The following is an 11,615-nucleotide window of genomic DNA, read 5'->3' on the forward strand; positions in this document are numbered from 1 at the left end:
ACCTTGCACCTGTCCCAAGCCAGTCACTGTACTGCCCTTTCCAGAACTGGCAGTTGCCAGCTGATCCTGAAAGAGGAGCTGGGCGTAGCAGCAGCTCTGATACTCTTCAACTCTACTTTCCTGCCTTTTCCCCTTAACCTTTGATTCTCTCCCTGATTAAACATTAGTCTCTCACAGCTTCACATACACTTAACGAACCAGCCCTCTACAGCCCTCTGGAGTAAAGAGTTCCGACATCCTGAGGAAAGAATGGATGACTTTAATGCACATATAAACTGGAAAAAAATAGATTGGCAGTTGTAACTTGGATAAATGGTTCGTAGAATGCTTTGCAGAAAGTTTCGTCGAGCTGCGCGTTTAAGATTCAGTCAAAGTTCAGTTTAGATCAGAGTTGACATTGTGCACTGTGACTGGATTAATTAATTATTACCCTTACAGTTACGGCACCCTCAGGCAGAAGTGACCACAGCATGACTGAATTTTGCACCCTGCCTGAAAGGAGAAGATTGAGCTCAGACTAATGTTTTAATTTTATATGAGGGCAACTATGTATGCATAACAACTGAGATTGCTGAAGTGGACAGGCAATATTAGGATGGAGGAGAGATCAATGGCAGATGTTTAAGGGCACATTCCAGAATAGGGAATAAATATATTCCTACAATAAAGAAAAATTAGAAAAGAAGGACCGACAAACTATAGTTAACTAAAGAATTTAGGGAAAGCATCAAACATAATGAAAAAATATATAACTGCGCAAGGATAAGTAGCAGGTCAGGTGAATGATCAGAATATAAAGAAAGGCTACAAGGTTAATCAGGATAAAGAAATTAGAATCTGAGAGGAAGTAAGCTCGGAATCTATAATAGGATAGCAAGAGTTTCTACTGGAACTTAAAAAATAAAAAAAGTAAGTAAAGTGAGTTGTGGTTCTCCAGAGAGTGAGAATAAGGTGTTAATATTAGACAATAAGGAAATGACAGACGCAAAGGTCAATTTTTATATGAATATAAATATCACATTTAAGGAGAGGCAATTGCCCAGTGGTATTATCACTAGACTATTAATCCAGAAATTTAGCTAATGTTCTGGGCATTTGGGTTCAAATCCCACTACAGCAGATGGTAGAATTTGAATTCAATAAAGAATCTGGAATTAAGAGTCTACTGATGATTGTGAAACCGTTGCTGAATGTTGGAAAAACCCATCAGGGTCGCTATTGTCCTTTAGGCAAAGAAACCGCCATCCCTACTTGGTCTGGTTTACACGTGACTCTAGACCCACTGCAACGTGGTTGACTCTTAACTGCCCTCTGGCTAATTAGGGATGGGCAATGAATGTTGGCCTAACCAGAGATGCCTTTATTCCATGAGTGAATAATAAAAAATGTTCATGATTGAGCATACAAATAGTTGGCAATCTAGCTATATGATGCCTCTTGGGAAAGTATGACTATAATACGAGAGACTTCTTCATCAAGATAAACAGCAACATCATTGACTCTGAGACTAAGGTCCCGAATCTAAATAGAGGACATGACAACTTAGGAGGTACAAGCTGTCATAGAACATATATAGAATATAGATGTCGATGATAGGCATTACTTAAAAAGTGACAGCAGATAGGCACTGGTAAACCTTTAAAGAGAGCATGAAAGAACTGTTCAAAGATGTGCAGGTCAGGTGGATTGGCCATGCTAAAATGCCCATAGTGTCTTGGCATGTGCAGTCTAGGTGGATTAGCTATGACAAATGCAGGGTTACAGGGATAAAGTAGAGGGATGCTCATCGAAGGGTTGGTATGGACTTGATGGGCCAAATAACCTACTTCTACATTGTACGATTTTATGATTCCATGTTAATTCCTGTCAAGCATAAAAATAAAACTGGAATGGTGTCCCAGCCATGACTAACATTGGAGATTAAGAATATTATTAGATCCAAGATAGGGCATACAAATTAGCCAAACATGGCAGTAGACACGAGGATTGGGAGAAGGTTAGGTTTCAATAAAAGGATTGATTAAGAGGGGAAATATAGAGTATAAGTGTATGCTTACAGTGAACATACAAACTGATTGTAAAAACTTCCATATGTATTTGAAGAGAAGACAATTAGTGAAGGCAAATATAAGTCCCTTACAATTAGAAACTGGGCATTTAAAATGGGAAACAAAGAAATAGCAGACCAAGCAAATAGATATCTTGGTCCTATCTTCACAAACAACAAGACAAATAACATCTGAAAATGGTGGGGACATGGTCTCATGAGAGAGAGCAATTGAAAGAAATCAGTATAAGTGAGAAATGGTGTTGGAGAAATTAATGATTAAAGACTAATTAATCGCTAGGACTCAATAACCGATATCCCAGAGTTTTTAAAGATGGGTCCTAAAAGTAGTGGATGCACGAATGGTCATCTTTCAAGATTCTATAGACTCTGGAACAGTTCCTATGGATTGGAGGGGAGCTAATATTATGGACCAGACCAAACTACCTGAAAATATATTAAGAAAATAGCCTAGAGTTTAACTTTTTCTTATTTTTAAAGACAAACGAAAGGTTATGTTCCAAATGCAAATCAATTGGTCAAACTGCTAGGCTTGAAGCAAAACATGCTTTATTTCTATACTGTGGAAGAGCCAATGATGGACTGAGGTGGACAAGGTTAAAAATTACACAAGTTTATTTGGAAGCACCAGCTTTCAGAGCGCTGCTCCTTCATCAGGTAGCCGAGGAATAGGACCATAACACACAGAATTTTATGTGTTTTATGCAACTCCAAATTCCCACTGCAGTCCTCCACCTTCACCACCCCTCCCCCACATAAATTCTGTGTCTTATGGTCCTGAACCACTGATACCTAATGAAGGAGTAGTGCTCTGAAAGCTAGTGCTTCCAAATGAACCTGTTGGACTGTAACCTGATGTTGTGTGGTTTTTAACTTTATTCCTATACTATAGTTAAAATACAAACAAAAGAAAGAAGATTTGAAATAACTTAACTCTATTGGAAAATAATAGATTATTTAACTACGAAACAGCAGCTGTTCCAATATAGTAATATCCCATAAACACACCCTTGGCAAAGGCAAATTCAGCGAAATACATTGTTGCACATGCAATTCTAGCAGCTGGAAGAGAACCCAAGCTTTTCACTGTCACAGAGAGAAGAGTAAGAGCTTCCAGATTCAACTTCAACTACTGAAAGCTAAAACTAAAATCTTGATTCTGTGACAGCTTGACCCAACCAATCTATTCTTCCAGCTTGAAAGAAACCAAAGCCGTTTGGGCTCAGAGCAGACAGCTCATTTCCAAGTTTACAACATTTGCTTTCAAAATAAACATGAATGAACAAATCCTTCTTAAATACACATCTCATAACACTAATGTAACCTCACGATTTGAAAAAGGAGCTGTAGAAAGAATAGTCAATAATAGCAGTAGTAGGGAAAATGCTCAAATCCATTATAAATGATTTGCTAGTAGTGTACTTGGAAAACATTGACAGGATTGAGTAGTCAGCGTCAAAGGAAATTCATGCTTGACAAATGTACTGGAATCTTTCCAGACTGTAATGGGTACATTGATAAGGGAGAACCAGTGGATGTGGTTTACTTAAACTTTCAAAGGCATTTGATAAGGCCCCACAGAAGAGATTAGCATATAACATTAAAGCACATGGGATTAGGGAAATGTACTGACATGTGTAGAGAATGGGCTGCTGGATAGGAAACAATGAAGAGGAATAAACTGATCAATTTCTGAGTGGCAGCCAGTGACCAGAGGTGTATGCTAGGGATTGGTTCTTGGACCCCAGCTATTCATAATCTATGTTAATGATTTAAATAAGGGAACTAAATGTAGTATCTCCAAGATTGCAGACAACACTGATGGATGGGTGGGCAAACAGTGAGGAGGATTCAGGGATATAAGTTGGACAAGTTGAGTGAGTGGGCAAATGCATTGTAGATGAAGTATAACGTGGATAAATGGGAGGTTATCCACTTTGAGAGCAAAGGAAGGTGCATTACTATGAATGGTGATTTATTGGGAAAGGATGAGATGCAACAAGACCTGGCTTTCCTGTGGAATCTCACAGAGGACTGTACTGGGACCTCAATTTTTAACAATTTATATGACTTCGATGAGGACAGCAAAGGAACATTGGCTAGATTTTCAGACAACAGCAAGGAAGATAGGAAAGTGTGCTTTGAGAAATTTAAAGAAGTCATGAGCAGCCAACAATCTGCCAGATGGATTAAAATGTGGGAAAATGTGAAATAGTTCACATTAGCAGGATGGGTAGCTCGGTAGTTCAGTGGTTAGCACTGCTGTCTCACAGCGCCAGGGACCCAGGTTCGATTCCATTCTTAAGCGACTGTCTGTGTGGAGTTTGCACCTTCTCCCTGTGTCTATGTGGCTTTCTGCTGGGTGCTCCCAGTTTCCTTCCACAGTCCGAAGGCACGCAAATTAGGTGGATAAGCCATGCTAAATTGCCCACAGTGTTCAGAGGTGTAGCAGGATAAAGGTGGGAGAATGGGTTTGGGTGGGATGCTCTTTGGAGGGACGGTATGGAACCATTGAGCTGAATGGCTTGTTTCCACACTGTAGGGATTCTATGGAATACAAAAAAGGGTTACTTCAGCAAAGATCAACTACAGAATTCTGAGCTGGAGAGGGTCTTGGGTGTTCTAGTGCATGAATCATAAAACGTTAGCATGTACAGAATATAATCAAAAAGTCGAATGTAATACTATCCTTTGTTATGAAATAGATTTAACATAAAAGTGAATCTGTTATGCTTCATGGAGACTCTGGAGATGTCGTACATCTGAACTTCCAGAAGGCATTTGATAAGAAGCCACACGAAAGGTTCATATACAAGATAAGACAACAAAAGGTTCGAGGTAATTTATTAGCTTGAATAGAGGATTGGCGAACTGATGGAAAGCAAAGAGTTAGGACAAGTGGATCTTTCTCTGCATAGCTAGATGTGACAATCCTTTGGAAGAAGTTCCGAGGTTTTCTAGACCAATACCTGTAATGGGCAGGTTGTCTTATGAGGAAAGGGATGACAAGCGACGTTTGTAACAGGTTTAGAAGAGCGAGAGGTGACTTTATAGAAACACATAAGATCCTAAGGGGTCTTGATCGGGTAGGTGTAGCCATAAAGTTTCCTCTAATGGGAGAATCTAGAACTAGGGGGTCACCTTTCAAAAATAAGGTGAATTTACATCAGAGATGTGACAAAATGTTTTCTTTCAGAGGATTGTGAGGTTTTGGAACACCTCTTCCTGAAAATCAGGTGAAAGCAGAGTGTTTAAATATTTTTAAGGCAGAGGCAAATAGATAATTGATTAAACAAGGATGTGAAAAGTTATCAGAAATAGGTGAGAATGTGGATTTGAGGTTACAATCTTGCTGAATGGTGGAACAGGATCGAGGGACTGAATGGCCTATCCTACTCCATGTTAACATATTTATATTCTCCACTTTACTTGCAGAAATTGGGAATCCTCCATTTTGTTCATGGACGTGTGTAAAACCCTTCAGTAGAGTAATACTCAATAGTAGCATTGCTTTACTACTAAATTAAAAGCTTTTTAAGTAAGGAAAATAGATAATTACATGAGGGAGACATGACATCTGAAAAAAAACTGAAAAGTTTTGTTTCAAAGATTAAATCTCCAGCAAATCTAGTCCAGGAGCAATATCTGAAAATAAGATGTCAACCTGGTGAAGCTACAACACAGGATGAGTTGTGTGCCAAACAGCAGAAGCAGCATTCAATGGACAAGGCTTAGCAATCCACAACCAACGGATCAGATCTAAGCTCTGTTGTCCTGCCACATCTATTTGTGAATGGTCGTGGACAATTAAAGAACTCAATAGAAGAGGAAGCCTATCCTCCATAATGGTGTAGCCCAGTATATCAGTGCAAAAGATAAGGCAATGTTCAACCAGAAATGATGAGTGCATGATCCATCTTAGCTTCCTTCTGAGATCCCCGACATCACAGAAGCCAGTTTTCGAACTCACTCCACGTGATGTCAAGAAATGGCTGAAGACACTGGATAGTGCACAGCCTATGGGCCCTGACAACATACTGGCAATCACACTGAAGACATGGGCTCAGAACATACCACCCACATGGATTGGATGGGAGGATTTTGGATCTGGTCTATCTAGCAGGGCAGGGAAGAAGGATCAGCCCTGGGGGAGGGGATGGTGGGAGAGACAATGTCAGGTCTGAGAGTTTGTAGGGCGTAAGAGGTCTGGAGAAGTTTAGTTAGCAATGTGTGCAATAACTAAGGAGTCTGTTTAAAAACTGCTCAGAAGTTAGACTATGCATTCAATAGCTTACTTTTTCTTGAATAACTATTTTACTGAATTTCATCAGCAATTCTCTGATTTTAAAGAAGACTTTTGGATGGATCCAAGCAGAAATGAATTGCCCAACAGAAAGATCCATTTTCCATGGAATTCTTTCAGGGTGTATTCTGATGTGAATTCGACAGGGTCCTCATGCACACCTCCTATAAATGCTGGCTGATCAACTGTCCAGCAATCAGAAAATCTGACAATATCTACCATATTGATGTGGCTACCAAGTGGCTTCACTCTCCATACTAGATCAAATAGACCCTGCAGATCCCTACCAGGAAAGAGAATGGTGGAAGAAAATCCACCAGATTGCTTATAATGCATATGAACATATTTATAGATGATAAAGGAAGAGGAGTAGGTTATTCAGCCCTCAAGCCTGCTCTGTTATTCAATACGATGTTGCTGTTCTGTGTGTAACCTTAAATCTGCATGCTCACCAATCCCTTTCTTCCCCTTGCAGAATAAGAATCTTTCTAGGTCTATCCTAAAACTATTCCAGGACTCTGTTTCCACCATCTTAGGAAGGTAGTTTCAAAGACACACAACCCTTTGATGTTGAGCAGAGGTGAGGATTCATCTGAGAAAATTGGCATATCTAAGTTCACTTTAAGGAAGGAAATCTGTCATTCTTACCTTCTCTAACTTGAATGGAACTCTAAATCTACATCAGGTGTGATTGTTCTTAACTGAATAAGCCTAGTAAGTCACTCATTAAGAATGTCCGACAAATGTGACCCAAACTAATGTTGCTTACTGCCATTCAAAGAATAAGAAAAGGATGAATTGAATGGCGTCTGGCCATTTTATTCTGTGACTAGCAGCTGCAGGATTTTAGAGGCTAGGTGGTTTGGAATTAGACATGAAAATGTTTCAGATAATTTGTTTTACTAACAAATAAGGAAATCGGGGCAGAGGAACACAAGGCTAGTGGAGTCGCTGTATTGCAATACACTTGTTGGTATTAACAAACTATATTGAAATGAAATATATCAACAAGGTTTCATAACATTGTTTTAATGGCAATATGAATAGAAATATAAGTTTCTAACTGTTCAATATGGTCACTTCTAACAGAGTAAGGATTGTGACAGATAATCTCCCATTTAACCTTACACTTTTGTTTTGGATACATGTTATTCCCTGACCCCCTTTTATTTGGTCTCAGCAGAACTATGTTTCCCAACTGAGAGGGTGAACGGTCCCAGGACTTAGTTTCTGCATTTGGCCTCATGTGAGCCTCCATCCAATAAGAAGAGAGCTGCAATGACAGCTGGCTCGGTGCTCTACTATATATCCTTGGGCACTATATAATTGTTGTGTCAATATATTCTCTGTCATGTTGTCAGATACTTGAGAGGTTCTATTGGCTTGGAAAGAAGCTTAATATTTATGCTTAGAGCGGTTTATGTTTGTCCGTCAAAACAGGCAAAGCCATTAACCTGACATCAGTACAGGCTGATAGAATGGAAATGTCAATTGCAGGAAAGTGTGTTTTTGAGGAAAGAGTTTTTGAACATGGAGAGGAATCAAATAACCAGGAGATGGAGCATATGGATCTGCCATATTCTTCACAAATAAGCAAGCTTGAGGACTGTGGTGATCCCAGGTCACATGTCTTATTTTCCCCTAATAACTTTGAAACAAATTGCCAAACAGATTTAGGACAGAAATGTGTACAAATTTCCTGAAGTGTTTTGAAGACATTACAAAGTCATAGAATAATAAGGTCCAAATTATAATGAAGAACTGCAAATGCTGGAGATCTGAAACAAAATCAGAAATTGCTGGAGAAACTCAGCAGGTCTGGCAGCATTTGTGGGAAGAAAGCAGATCTAATGCTTTGAATCCAATGACTGTTCTGATGAAGCTGTCCTTTTAGGGACAGAAATCTTACTTGCTCTGTCCTACATGAGACTCGAGATCAATATTAATGTGCTTGACTCTTAACTGGTCTAGATAGCTACTCAACTCAAAAGAAAAGGATATGACAATGTTGCAGGGCAGCTATTTGAATAACAATATCCAAAATCAGAGTGCACAAGAAAAATTAATGGCTTTTAATTAAATGGTCTAAGTATTATGAATAAAGTAAGTTAATTAACAGCACAAATAGATTTTCAGGAGCATGACCTTATAGCCATTTCAGAGACATGGCTACAAGGAGATCAAAGGTGAGAACGAAATATTCAAATTGTAAGGACAGGCAGCAAGTAAAGAATGGTGGTATGGTTTTGCTAGAATGAGGTTGCATAAGTATGCTGGCAAGAAATGACCTTAGATTGGAAGATATAAAAACATTATGGGTTCAGGTTAGAAATAACATGGGGAAGGAGATACGAGTAGGAGTAGGTTATGAGTTCCCTAATAGTAACTACATGGTGTGACAAAGAATAAATAGGAGATAATGAGGCATGTAAAGAAAACAGTACATTAATCATAGGTGAAGTGAATATCCTTGTGGATTGGAAAAATCAATTTGGCAGAGGTAGCCACAAGGAAAAATTTCAAGTGTTTATTCAGGAAATTTTACAAGGAGAATATGTTATGGATCCAATCACAGATCAGGCTATTTTGGATATGATAATGCACATTGAGGACGAGTCTCAGTATAAAAGATCCCCAGGAAACAGTGATCCTAACATCATAGAATTTAGAAATCAGTTTGAAAGTGAAAACTTGGCTGGGATCAAATATGCTAAACTTAAATATTTTACCAAATAATGAGGGTGAGGGTTGAGTTGGCTGGAATTGAACAAAAATTTAGCAGAAAAATTGTTTGATGAGCAATTGTAGATATTTAAGAAAATTGTTCACAACTCACATCAAAGATATGTCTCAGTGAGGAGCAAGGATTATTGGAAGCGAATAATGCAACAATTATTAAACAAGATATTAAGGATAGTATCAAATTGAAAGAGAAACATACAATATGGAAAACATGAGTGGCAAGCCAAAGGATTAGGAAAGTCTTAAAGGCCTATAAAAGATGACCAAAAAGGAGAGAGGGAAAAAGTAAGTTTTGCTGCAAACTAGCAAGTAATTGGAACACAGACACTAAGAGCTTCTTAAAGGAAGAGATTTTGCGGAGTGAACATACTTTCTTTTGAGAATAAGGCTGGGGGATTAATAATGGGAAATGAGGAAATGACAGATGGATTGAATATCTACTTTGCACTAGGCTTCACAGTAGAAAACACTAACAATATCCAAAAACTTTTAAAGGGACAGAAGGTGGAGCGATTGGGCGAAATAAACACAATAACTATCACTAGACAAAATATACCAAGAAAACCAATGGAGCTAACGACCTGATCGGTTGTATCCATGAATATTAGAGGAAATAACTCCAAAGGTAATGGATATAGTGGTAATATTTTTCAAGGATCCTTAGATTCTGATAATACACTCTTAATGAGTGACTTACTAGACTTATTCAGTGAGCAGTTAAGAGATAATCACACCTGATGTGGGTTTGGAGTTACATTTAAGTTAGAGAAGGTAAGAATGACAGATTTCTTTTCTTAAAGTGAACTTTGATATGCCATTTTCCTAAAATGAATCCTCACCTCTGCACAACATCAAAGGGTTGTGTATCTTTGAAACTATCTTCCTGAAAAGGTGGTGGAAACAGAGTCCTGGATTAGTTTTAGGACAGACCTAGAAAGATTCTTGTTCTGCAATGGGAAGAAAAGGATTGGTGAGCATGCAGATTTAAGGTTACACTCAGAACAGCAACATCGTATTGAATGGCGGAGCATGTTTGAGGGGCTAACTAACCTACTCCTTGGCACAAAAAAAGGTAGAAATAGGGATGAGGTCCTGGGGAGTGAGTATAGAGAGCTAGGGAAAAAGTTAAAAACCCCAGGACCTCGTTGGTGGTAATCTCCGGATTACTTCCGGTGTCACATACTAGTGATGGTAAGAACAGGCAGATAAACGTGTGGCTAAAGATTTGGTGCAAGGGCAGGGATTCTGATTTTTAGATGATTTGGGATCTTTTGTGGGGCAGAGGTGACATGTTCGAGGGGGATGGGTTACATCTGAGCTGTAGGGGAACCAATATTTTGGCAGCCAGGTTTGCTCGTGCAGCAAGAGAGTATTTAAACTGACGACTGAATATTCATCCAGCTGTCATGCAAACTGTTCCAGATGCTCAGAACTTACTGAGTAAAACTCTCAACAGCAGGGAAAGGCTGGAAGGAGACACAGTATTCAGAAATAGTAAAGGGAAAAGACAGGTTAGGCTGAAATAAGACAGGGCGCAAGGAATACCTGTTGGATAAAATTGCATCTGTTTCGATGCAAGAGGGCTGACAGGTAAGGCAAATAATCTCAGGATGTGTACAGGTACATGGGACTGAGATATTGTAGCCAGGACAGAAACGTGGTTTAGAAAGGGACAGAGTAATGTGTCAGGGTGCAGGTGCTTTAGGCAGGACAGAGGTGGTGGAAAGAAGGGAGGGGGTAGCTGCATATTTGATTAAGGCAAATATCACAGCAGTAATCAGAGATGAAATAACTGAGGATCTTCCAGTGATATTTTGTGGTTGGAGTAAGAAATAAAAAGGCTCCAGGCTCCAAATAGTTCATGAGAATTAGAGGGACAAATATGCAGGGAGACTGGGGAGACTTGCAGAAGCAATAGAGTTGCCATAGCAGGGGATTTTAATTTTCCTAACATAGACTGGGACTGACAGAGTGTTAAGGACTTAAAAGGGTGAAATTTGTTAAGTGCGTCCAGGAAAATTTCCTCAGAGGGTCTAGTTTTGGGAAGTAGGGCAGAACAGATGATGGAGGTGACAGTGACCAAAGCTCTATTATTTTGAAAATAGTTGTGGAGAGGGACAAAACTGGTCCATTGGTTCAAGTTCTAAATTGGGGCAAGGCAAATCTTGATGGAGACAGGAGCTTGCAGGGGTTGACTGGAATAGTTTGTTTGCAGGCAAAGGGATCTCTGGAAAGTGGGAGGCCATTAAAACTGAGATAGCTAGAGTTCAAGGTCTATATGTTTCTGTTAGGTGAAGGGCAACGTTGGTGGGAATAGGAAACCCTGGATGACAAGAGATATTGAGACTTTAATCAGAAAAAAGGAAATATGGCTCAAGTACAGGCAGCTGGGATCAAGGGAATCTCTAGAGTTATATAGGGAATACTGAAGAAGGAGATTAGTAGGTCAAAAAGGGGTTTAGCCTTGGCTGAGAAGATTAAAGTACATCTGATAGGTTCTTT

Source organism: Chiloscyllium plagiosum, chromosome 1 (assembly GCF_004010195.1).
Source record: "Chiloscyllium plagiosum isolate BGI_BamShark_2017 chromosome 1, ASM401019v2, whole genome shotgun sequence".
Taxonomy (NCBI): Eukaryota; Metazoa; Chordata; class Chondrichthyes; order Orectolobiformes; family Hemiscylliidae; genus Chiloscyllium; species Chiloscyllium plagiosum.